General features: G+C 38.9%; 1 long non-coding RNA gene across 1 annotated transcript; it reads right to left on the reverse strand.

Moving 5' to 3' along the window:
- Nucleotides 1-624: 624 nt before the first annotated feature.
- LOC140200541 (uncharacterized) lies at nt 625-9,406 on the reverse strand. The gene is made up of 3 exons (XR_011886659.1): nt 9,324-9,406; nt 1,351-1,465; nt 625-756 (listed from the first exon to the last, which is right to left on the reverse strand). It is a non-coding gene; the product is annotated as an uncharacterized lncRNA (long non-coding RNA).
- Nucleotides 9,407-10,246: the final 840 nt, after the last annotated feature.

Below are 10,246 nucleotides of genomic sequence, written 5' to 3' on the forward strand. Positions count from 1 at the left end.
AAGTATGTATATGTCACCATATACTATCCTGAGATTAATTTTCTTGCAGGCATTTACAGTAGATACAAATAATATAATAGAATCAATGAAAGACGACACACGAAGACGAATAACCAATGTGCAGAAGACAAACTGTACAAATATAATACAAAGGCAAATATTAATAAATAAATGAATAACAAAACATATTGAGAACATGAGTTGTAGAGTACTAGAAAGAGTCATGTGCTAAAAATCAGTTCAGTGGTGAGGTGAGTGAAGTTATCTATGCTGGTTTAGGAGACTGATGGTTGAAGGGTAATAACTGTTCCCGAACCTGATGGTGTGCAAACTAAGGCTACTTTACCTCCTTCTCGATGGTAGCAGTGTGTCAGTCAGAAGAGAGCTACTACTGTTTCTCAAGCTTACATTGGGATGGCTAAGGTGGCCAAACATGGAGAGGGGAAGTGAGATGGAGAATTAAACTGACATTCATTTAGTCTCCCTTCAGTGAATTCAGAGACTTAGTTGAAAGTTTCAATCAAAAATTGTCATTTTAATTGGGATAGGATATCGTGAACCACACACCAGTACATTAACAAGGCTGCACTGCTCGATATCAATGTAGGCATTTTATTACCACTTTCCTACAAGCGACTTGTCCTCTTTGTTTCACTCCTTTTTATAACCAGACATGCTTGAACTAACTTCTTCCTGTTTCAAGGTCACCTGCCAATGTCATCTTCATCCTTCATGTTCCAACACTCAACTGGTTGACTATAGTGGGGAGAAATCACATGCAGGTTTAGCTAAAGCTCATCACAACCTGGAAGACACTAATCTCCAATTAAAAATTGAAGTAAACTGAGATTTAAAAGATTTTCTGGTGACAATGTGACAATAGGTAGAGGTTATGCACTGTTGAACAATTAAGAAGCTTTATAAAAGCTGCATCTGACAATTAAGTTTTTCAAGAATAGTAGAATTCAATGCGGTAAACCTTAACTCCGCTATGAAATACAGTAACAAGTTTGGAAATAATTCAGAAAAGTTCTAGCTCGTGTGGTTGATAGCTAGGTTGAATTGTTCTTCAATCGTGGTAATTTCAGACAGCAACTCAACCCAACCAATAACAAGTTTGTAATACTTACACACTTTGAGCACTGAAATGATCATTGTAAAAATGTATTCCACAAAATAATGTAAACTATTTACAGTGTCAGAAAAGTTTCTGCTACTCACTAGATAATTGCATTAGCCTTTTTGAAAGAAAATGTTGACATCTTTCGGGTCTCTCTGAAACATGAGCATTAATTATTTTGAGATAGAATGGGAAATAAAATAGCAGATATTCTGCAACAGTTATGTTACCTTAGACTTCATGATAATAGTCCTTTCCATAACATATTTCACCCTGTAGCATGTCCAGATGTATTAAACTCCATACCCAAATATCCACTTGTTTTCAGCTAAAGTGCTCATGCCACTTGGTTGGAGGGAAGAGAAGAAAAAAGATCAATTGGCTCCATGAATGCATACCAGTCCCAAATAGCATTTATCATTAATCCAACCTTTTCCCCAGTTACACATTTCTCTATGTGAAGAGAAAACCTCAGGCCCAATACGGAAAAAGAATTTTAATTCTTGAAAGCATTGAAGCAAGCTTTAGGTGGCAACAGTTTATTAATCCTAGTTAATGCAATTTCTTCCTAAAATTTATAATTTATAGGTAGCCAAGGTGATTTTCTGTAATGACACCAAATGAATGATTAGGATTCAACATTACATCAATCCTGAGGCATTGAGAGGGAAAAGTAGTTTCAGTGTCTTTTCAAGGAAACATGCACATCATAAACTGGAGTTGCACTGTGGGTTTCTTCACCATCAGATGCTGTATTTGAAGCACATGTGAAGTGCATGATAAATGAGAAACAGAAACATCATCATTTGATGGGGAAAAAAGCAAGCCAGCCAGCACAAATGGGCAGAGTGTTCTGCTGAAAAGCTAGTCAATGATTGAAGTGTGTAGGCAGGACATTCATATGTGATTCAGTCTCCTGAGTCTTTTCTGCCATTAAATTAGATCATGTTGACCTTTTGGAAACCTCAAGCCCACATTCACATCTCCTCCGTCTCACACCTTGATTATCAAGGATCCATCAACTACTGCCCTAAAAATATTCAAAAGTTCTGCTTTACTGTCCTTTGAGAAGGAAAATTCTAAAGGCTGATAGATAGATAGATACTTTATTGATCCCAAAGGAAACTAGTGTCATGGTAGCATTACAAGTGTGCAGGTATACAAATATTAGAAGAGAAGAAAGAAAGAATTAAAAAAAATGTTACTTTAAAAATAAGATGTACAAGATTCACAGGATTTCCATTCACACTGATAAGCTGGTAGTGCAAGAATTACCATAATATTATACAGTAATGGGTGCACATTCACACTGTCCAGATAAAAAGTGATGGTAGTATTGCACTGTATTGGCAAGTGTGTCTGTGATAACAGTGTGTGTTAAACAGAGCTTAAACAGCTCTCTGGTAACTGATTGACTCTTTATACAGCCTAATGGCTGAGGGCAAGAATGACCTCATAAAGTACTCCTTGGAGCAGCGCTGTTGCCTTAGTCTATGACTGGAATTGCTCCTCTGTTCAGCCAAGGTGGCAAGCAGAGGGTGAGAAACATTGTCCAGAATTGCCAGAATTTTGCACAGGGTCCTTTGTTCAACCACAACCTCTAGTATGTCCAGCTTGACTTCTACAACAGAGCTAGCCTTTCTGATAAGAGACTCACTTTCTAATCTTTCGAATCATGGCTCACTTAGAAAAACAAAGTCTGATTGCAGTCTTAAAAGGCTGACCGCACGCACCCCCCAACCACCTTTCTGAACTGTGACCTCAAGTGCTATTGCCGTAAAGAGAAGACACCCTCTCCATGTACACTCCATCAGGACCTACTATGCTTTTGTCATTTGGTCTCTTCCACTTCTAACTATCAGCAGATATAAATCTACCCAGCCCAATTGTGACAACTGGCCTATTTCCAAGTGTTATTTGAATAAACCTCTGAACTGCTTCTAATGCACTAACATCCTTTCTTAAATAAGGAGATCTGTTCTGATTGCGAATCTCCAGATGTGGTCTTGACAATGCCCTGTAGAGCTGAAGCGCAACCTCCATACTTCCTTATTTAATTCCCCGAGCAAAAAGCAATAACATTCTCTTAGCTTTCCAAATTACTTGCTTTATATTAGTTTTTATAAATCATGCACAAAGACACTCTACACTCTAATCCCTTGGCACCTTGGAGCTCATCAATTAGATAATTTGCTTCTTTTTTCTGCCAAATGGAAAATTTCATATTTCTACATGACATGTTTTGGTCTGATCTATGTCCATGGGCTTAACCAATACCTTTTCTACTCTGGCCTCCTTATGTGGTCTTCATAACTTACTGTCTGATTTATTTTTGATGTATTTATTTATTGATTTATTATTGATTTATTTATTTTTATGTGATGGTGGTGCCATCTTCCATGTCATTGATATAAAGTTATGGGCACAGCCATGATTCATGTTAAGCTGTCAAATGTAAAAGAGCTCATTTATATCAAACCTCTATTTCCTACTCAACCTCCATGAATAGCATTCCTTTCTTGATTTCTGTTTGTCCCCACTCTTCTGCTTATAAGCCTTTCCTATTCACCTGTCAATAGAATGTTTTTGGATTCCCTTCTATGCTTGCAGTGATCTTCACACATGATCTTTCTTTGCTCCTGTTGTTTCCATATTTTATTTTTTTCCATATTCAGCTTCATTCTTATGTGTTGAAAACTGCAAAAATGCCCTTTTCTTTTGCTCCATTGTATGTTCCAACATTCTGGTCATTCATGAGCTCTGGCTATACATTCTCTACCCTCCTTCCAGAGAATCACTTGCATTGTGATTGAAACATCTCCATGATAGCTATGCCCGTCGAACTTATGCTTGAATTTATCCAGGCCAGATCTTTTCTCATCCCTTTAAAACTGGCTTTTCTCCAAATGACCATTTTTTCTGGCAGTGGTCTATATGGTGTTTGAAAGTCATTCCAAATCTTATGATGTTTGTTATAATTAACTAAATTGTAATACTTAGATAATTGAAATCCGCATTATCACGACAATTCCTTTGCAAATTTGTTCCTCAATATAATTCCTGCCAAGTTGCGAGCATGTGAGTAGCACTAGTAGTATTAACTGCACATCCACTGCTTCTTTACTCCTAACAGATGTATTCTGTCCTTGATTATTCTAGACATCCTCTCTCTTCAGCAATGCACTATTCTCTTTAATCAATAGTGTCACTCTGTCTCTTTTCTTCCCTTCCCTATCTTTCCTGAACACCTTGAATTCAGGAATATATGTTCAGCCAAGACTATGTTACAAATACAATTCTTGCAATTCCACATGGTTAATTATGTCTGCAACTCTTCAATCATGTTTGATACCCTTTTGTGTTCAAATACATGCTTCATAAACTTAATCTGAGATGTCTGTATACTCACCACCAGTTTGCCAGCTTTCCATTTCTTCTGGGGCTTTTGATCTTTCAATCTTTTTTGCACCTCTTTTTCTCCTCTTTATTGTTGCCACTTTCTACCTATTTCACTTCTAAACTAGTTTAATCTTTTTCCAGTTTTAGCAAGCCTTCCTTAAAAGGGACATTAGTCCCAACTTTGTTCACCCAGTGAGCAATTTCAAGTTCCTGGGTGTCAAGATCTCTGAGGATCTAACCTGGTCCTGACATATTGATGCAGCTACAAGGGAGGCAAGACAGTGGCTATATTTCATTAAAAGTTTAAAGAGATCTGATTTGTCACCTAAGACACTTAAAAACTTATATAGATGTACGGTGGAAGGTATTCTGACAGGCTGCATCACTGTCTGGTAAGGGAGGGCTCCTGCACTGGACCGAAAGACACTACAGAAAGTTGTAAGATTAGTCAGCTCCATTTAGGGTACTAGCTTCCATAGTATCCAAGACATCTTCAAGGAACACTGCCTCAGAAAGGTGGCATCCACTACTAAGGTCCCCTATCACCAAGACATGCCTTCTTCTCATTATTACCATCAGGAAGGAGGTACAGAAGCTTGATAGCACACTCTCAGCAATTCTGGAACAGCTTCTACTCCCTTGCCATCCGATTTCTAAATGGATATTGAACCCATGAACACCACCTCACTTTTTTCTATTATTTCTGTTATGCATGATTTTTAATCTGTTTTATATGTTTGTGTGTGTCTATATACACACACACATACACACACACACTGCAATTGATTGATTTATGTATTTCATTTCATATTCTCAAGTATTGCATTGTACTGCTGCTGCTAAGTTAACAAAGATGACAACACATGCAGGTGATAATAAACCTGATTCTGATTCTGATACCCATCAGGCCTTTACAGTGACGCCTCTCCTAATGGTCCATCAAATGAAGCACAGCCCCTCCTGCAACTTCTCTTCTGACATATTATTATGGGCTATCCTTCTTATATTTCTATATTCAATGGCAAGTAACTCTCCCAGTAATCTGGAGTATCCTGACTGGTTGCATCATTCTATTATATGGCAATTCAAATGCACAGGAATATTAGAAGCTGCAGAGAGTATGCCTGAAAGAAAATGAATCTCGGGGTTATATATGGATACATTTAGTATATGTACTTTGAGAGTAAATTTATTTTGAACTTTGAGTAGTGGACTCTAATCATTATGTCCTGGGGACATCCCTCGTTACCAGTGGTAGAATCAGCTAGAGGTTCTGCCTCAAGAAGGCAACATGCAACATCAAAGATTCCCAGCAGCTGGCCATACCATCATTTGGTACTGCCATCAAGCAGAAGCTACAGAAGCCTGACATCCCACACTACCCAACTGAAGGACAGCTACTACCCTTCAACCATTTGGTTCTCGACCCAACCAACAAAACCCCATTCACTGCAGTTTAGCAACACTATAAACGCTATGATCACTTTGCACTGAAATAATAAATACATAAGTAAATAAATAATACTGGGAGGATGAGTTGTAGAGTATTTGTCCTTGTTGAAGTTGTGCATAATTTATGCCTTTTATTGTGAATGCTGCTAACATGATGCTTGGTGCCAGTGGTGCTGCTGCAAGAAGGCTTTTCATTGTGTATACTCATATTTCTACATATGACAATGAACTCGACTTTGACTTTTCCTACCTTTGATAACATACAATTTAGGCTCTATTCTTTAAAATCTTCTTTTCTGACCATATCCCTTCTACACCAACCTCGCTGGTGTTGACATGGCTTATGGCCTGCAGCCGTTCACCCTCCCTTCTTCAATGTTCAGCAGCTGCTCGGTAACTTCCTCAGCCCTTGTACTCGGGCTAGAACACACTATCCAGGAATCACATCTTTAACCCATTAAAGACGTGTTGCCTCCCTTAAATACTGTGTCCTTTTTAAGCATGGCTCTCATGGCTGTTCTGCTCTCACCAATAATCTGATGATTTTGGCTCTGGTAGGAGCCCACTTGCCCAGGTATATCTCTCCTCTATCGGTCCTCAGAACTCAATACTGCTTTCAGGGCAATATGTCCTCCACGGCCTCATGTATTAATTGCCTGTATTTTTATTTGCCTGTCTGTTTGTCTTTTTTCTTTTTGGTACTGCAGCCTGCTATTCCATTTCTCTTTACAATGCTCCACTTCTTCTGCTGGCCTCGAGATTACTTCCCCTCCCATTTCCTCGCATCTTTCTCATACCACAGGTAAGTAAGAGAAGAATAGGAGGCATGGCACTGTGTAGACTGGAGGATTCTGCACAGGGGGAGTCACCCGGCACCAGTGCTAAGGAACAAGGAATGCTTGACTCCGAAGAAACTTGTAGAAACATTCATTTGAAATCTTAGAGTGAGATTCTTCACACACAAAAAAAGGCAATGAAGCCCACTGTGGAGGACACGCCTGAACACTGGTCTCACTCTATATTGTCGAGCCTTAACAATTCTTTATTGCTGCACCTGAGAAAGCATTCTGTCTGGATGTATAACAGATGGGAAGAGCAACTGCTCCGATCATGACTGCAAGAAGCTGCAGAGATTCATGGACACACCCCAGCACAACACGGGAACCATCATCCCCTCTACGGACACTGTCCACACTTCTCACTGCCTTGGTAAAGCAGCCAGCATAATCACAGACCTCACCCACCCTGGACATTCTCGATTTTTGCCTTTCCCATCGGGCAGAAGGTACAAAAGCTTGAAAACACGAACCACCAGACTCAAGATCAGTTTCCATCAGAACGGAGCTCTTGAAAAATAAGTTGGATTCTCGGCCTCACAATCTATCTCATTATATTATTTATTTATTTATTTATTGCGATACAGCGTGGAGCAGGCCCATTCGAGCTGTGAGCTACGCCATCCAGCAACGCCCAACTTAATCCTAGGCTAATCACAGGATAATTTACAGGAACCAATTAACCTACCAACCAGTATGTCTTTGATCTGTGAGAGGAAACTGGAGCACCCGGAGGAAACCCAAGCTGTCATGGGGAGAACGTACAATCTCCTTACAGGCAGCGGCGGGAATTAAACCTGTGAAGCATTGTGTTAACCACTACACTACCGTGTCGCCCTTGGACTTGGATTTTGTCATTTACCTGTGCTGCACTCTTTCAGTAACTTTCACACTTTGTGCTGTATTTTTATTGTTTAACCTTATTCTAGCCCAATACACTGTGCAATGATTTGAATTGTATATACAGTATGCAAGACGAGCTTTTCATTGTATCTCGGTACATGTCACAATAATAAACCCATACCAATGCAAATATAGTCAAATAATGGTCAAAGAGGCAACAAAAGTCTCAAAAAGGTCCAAAAGGACCAATAGAAATTTAGAAATGTATTGATTTTAACCATCACCTGTATCTTGTATTTGCCGCCCTGACTTGCACATTAGGTGCAAGAAGAATCAAACAAAATGATCCCAATCAAACAAAATGATCACAGAACCATTATTAACAACCAGATCTGGCAGCCACTCAGGAAGCTGGTGGAATGCCCCAGTGAAAACCTACAGCTCTGCCCTTGAATTACTGCAATATTTCTATAAGGTGTGACACACAGGTAAGTTTAATCACTGGCCTTTTAGAAGTTTGTCACAACAGAAAGCCAGAGGAGCTCTATAAAAGAGACATTTGGTCTCTCTCATCAGTTTAAAATCCATTGTTGGAGAGCTACAAACAAAATTATGTTCTCATCTTGTATTTGATCAGTGAAGCATCTGACTGGATGCTGGTTTTGCACACACTCACAGTACTAACTTTTGAGACCCAAACAATCTGAGCTTGTCAATTTTACTGTAGGTCACAGTCACTTCCTTACTAATATACTGATAACACAAGACTAAGTAGAATCAGATGATGAGCTGCTCATCTTGCCAAACAATGGCAATTTCTGGGTATGTCTTTGCATATCATGATATATCAGAAGTACCTGGCTGTACAATTCAACAATTACACTGCATAAAACTAGTCACTGCTTCTTATTTACTATATTTCCATTTATTAAGTATAATGTTTGGTAAGCCTTTTGGCATGATGAAGGAAGCAGCCTCTTCTAGTATCACACTTGAGGAATTAAACAAGATGTTACTATTGCCTACCTATTTACAGTGACAGCTAACCACAAGACACTATCTCTGCTGTATCTCAATTATTGATGGTTCCTTTTCATGAAAAAAAATACATAGAATACCCTTTCTCTAACACCACAGTAACGTATGAAGCACATTTACAGCAAACACTTATTTTTTGGGAGGAGGAAGTGAAATTGTGCAGATAGACAAGAACTCACTGGAAGTTGCAAGTTTTTATTTAGCTTGTTGTTAACTGACTTTGAATTGTTTATTAATTCCCTATTACCAGGAAGATGAAGGGCTGATTTGGGCTTCCCAATCTTTCCTTGGCCAAGCACCCATGATCTCATAACCTACCTGGCTGGAAGAGCAGATCAGCAAGGCACCTAGTGGACCTAAGCAAAAGTGGGCCTCAGATGGCTTCCAGCATTGACCCTGACTCTGACAGGAGTTAACCTTGAGAACTTGCCTTTGATGCCTGCCAAAGCTGCTAGATTCTGATTAGGAATATTGCCAAAATTCAGGGACATTTTAAAACTATTAAGATTGTCTTAACAAAAGCATTGAACCATTTTATGAATAAAATGCAATTTAGAGCACATTAAGTAATACAAAATGATTAAAATATTGAAATACGGTATGTAGCGAAAAATAACTGAAATTATCATACTTACCCTTTACCCAAGGCCAAGAATTCCACTTGATAATTGAAAGCCAGTGAAGTGCACTGAATCAAGTACACAGATTCTTTCTCTTCACATGCCTGGACTTAGACCAGATCTATGTCAGTGAACTAATCATTTACGGTCACTTTCCTGTTCTATATTAGGAATGGAATCCTTGAGAAAATATGGCCTATTGGTCTTTGACCGGATATCAGCATGATGCTCTCATAAAAGACATGTTGCCATTTTGTTCTAAGATCAAGCATCTGCATGGCAAAGCTGTTGTCAAGATAGAGGACAACCATTTTGAGATAATATGGGAAACTCAGAAATAATCTTATAACATGACTCATAAATAATTCTCAAAATGCAACAAGGAATAAATAATGCAATGCTGTAGCAAATACCAGCATACAGCACCTTCCTCAGTCCAATCCTCTCCACAAAGCAAATGATTGTAAGCCACCTGTTCATGATGTACCGCAGCAGGATAACAATGACAAGCCTTCACCTCATTGGCTTGAATAGTAAACATCTTTATTTCCCTATAATAGCCAACACCCCAAAACTTGAAAGATTCCATCATATCTGATACTTCCAAAAAATACACTTGCCTATTTTTTTTGAACCTCTCCATTGCCTTAGTTGTCATTTCTTTATCTACATTATATTTGTCTCTTTTGTGGGCAGGGGGGGGATTCTTATCAGTAGTCTGTCAGGCACATGTTCTGAGGTGGAAACATCTCTCATGGTATGGTTTCTACTTGCTTCTCCACCCTGCTTCCAATAGGAGGACAGAAATCTAAAGCCCTTGATTCTTGCTGAAGTTCAGCTCATAAAAGCTAGTTTCTCTCCAATATCGCTCCCATTGTTTGCAAGCCTGAAGAGTATGTATTCTAGGTTATATAACTCAAAGAGAAAACATGGCCAAA

This window comes from Mobula birostris, chromosome 7 (genome assembly GCF_030028105.1).
Source record: "Mobula birostris isolate sMobBir1 chromosome 7, sMobBir1.hap1, whole genome shotgun sequence".
Lineage (NCBI taxonomy): Eukaryota > Metazoa > Chordata > Chondrichthyes > Myliobatiformes > Myliobatidae > Mobula > Mobula birostris.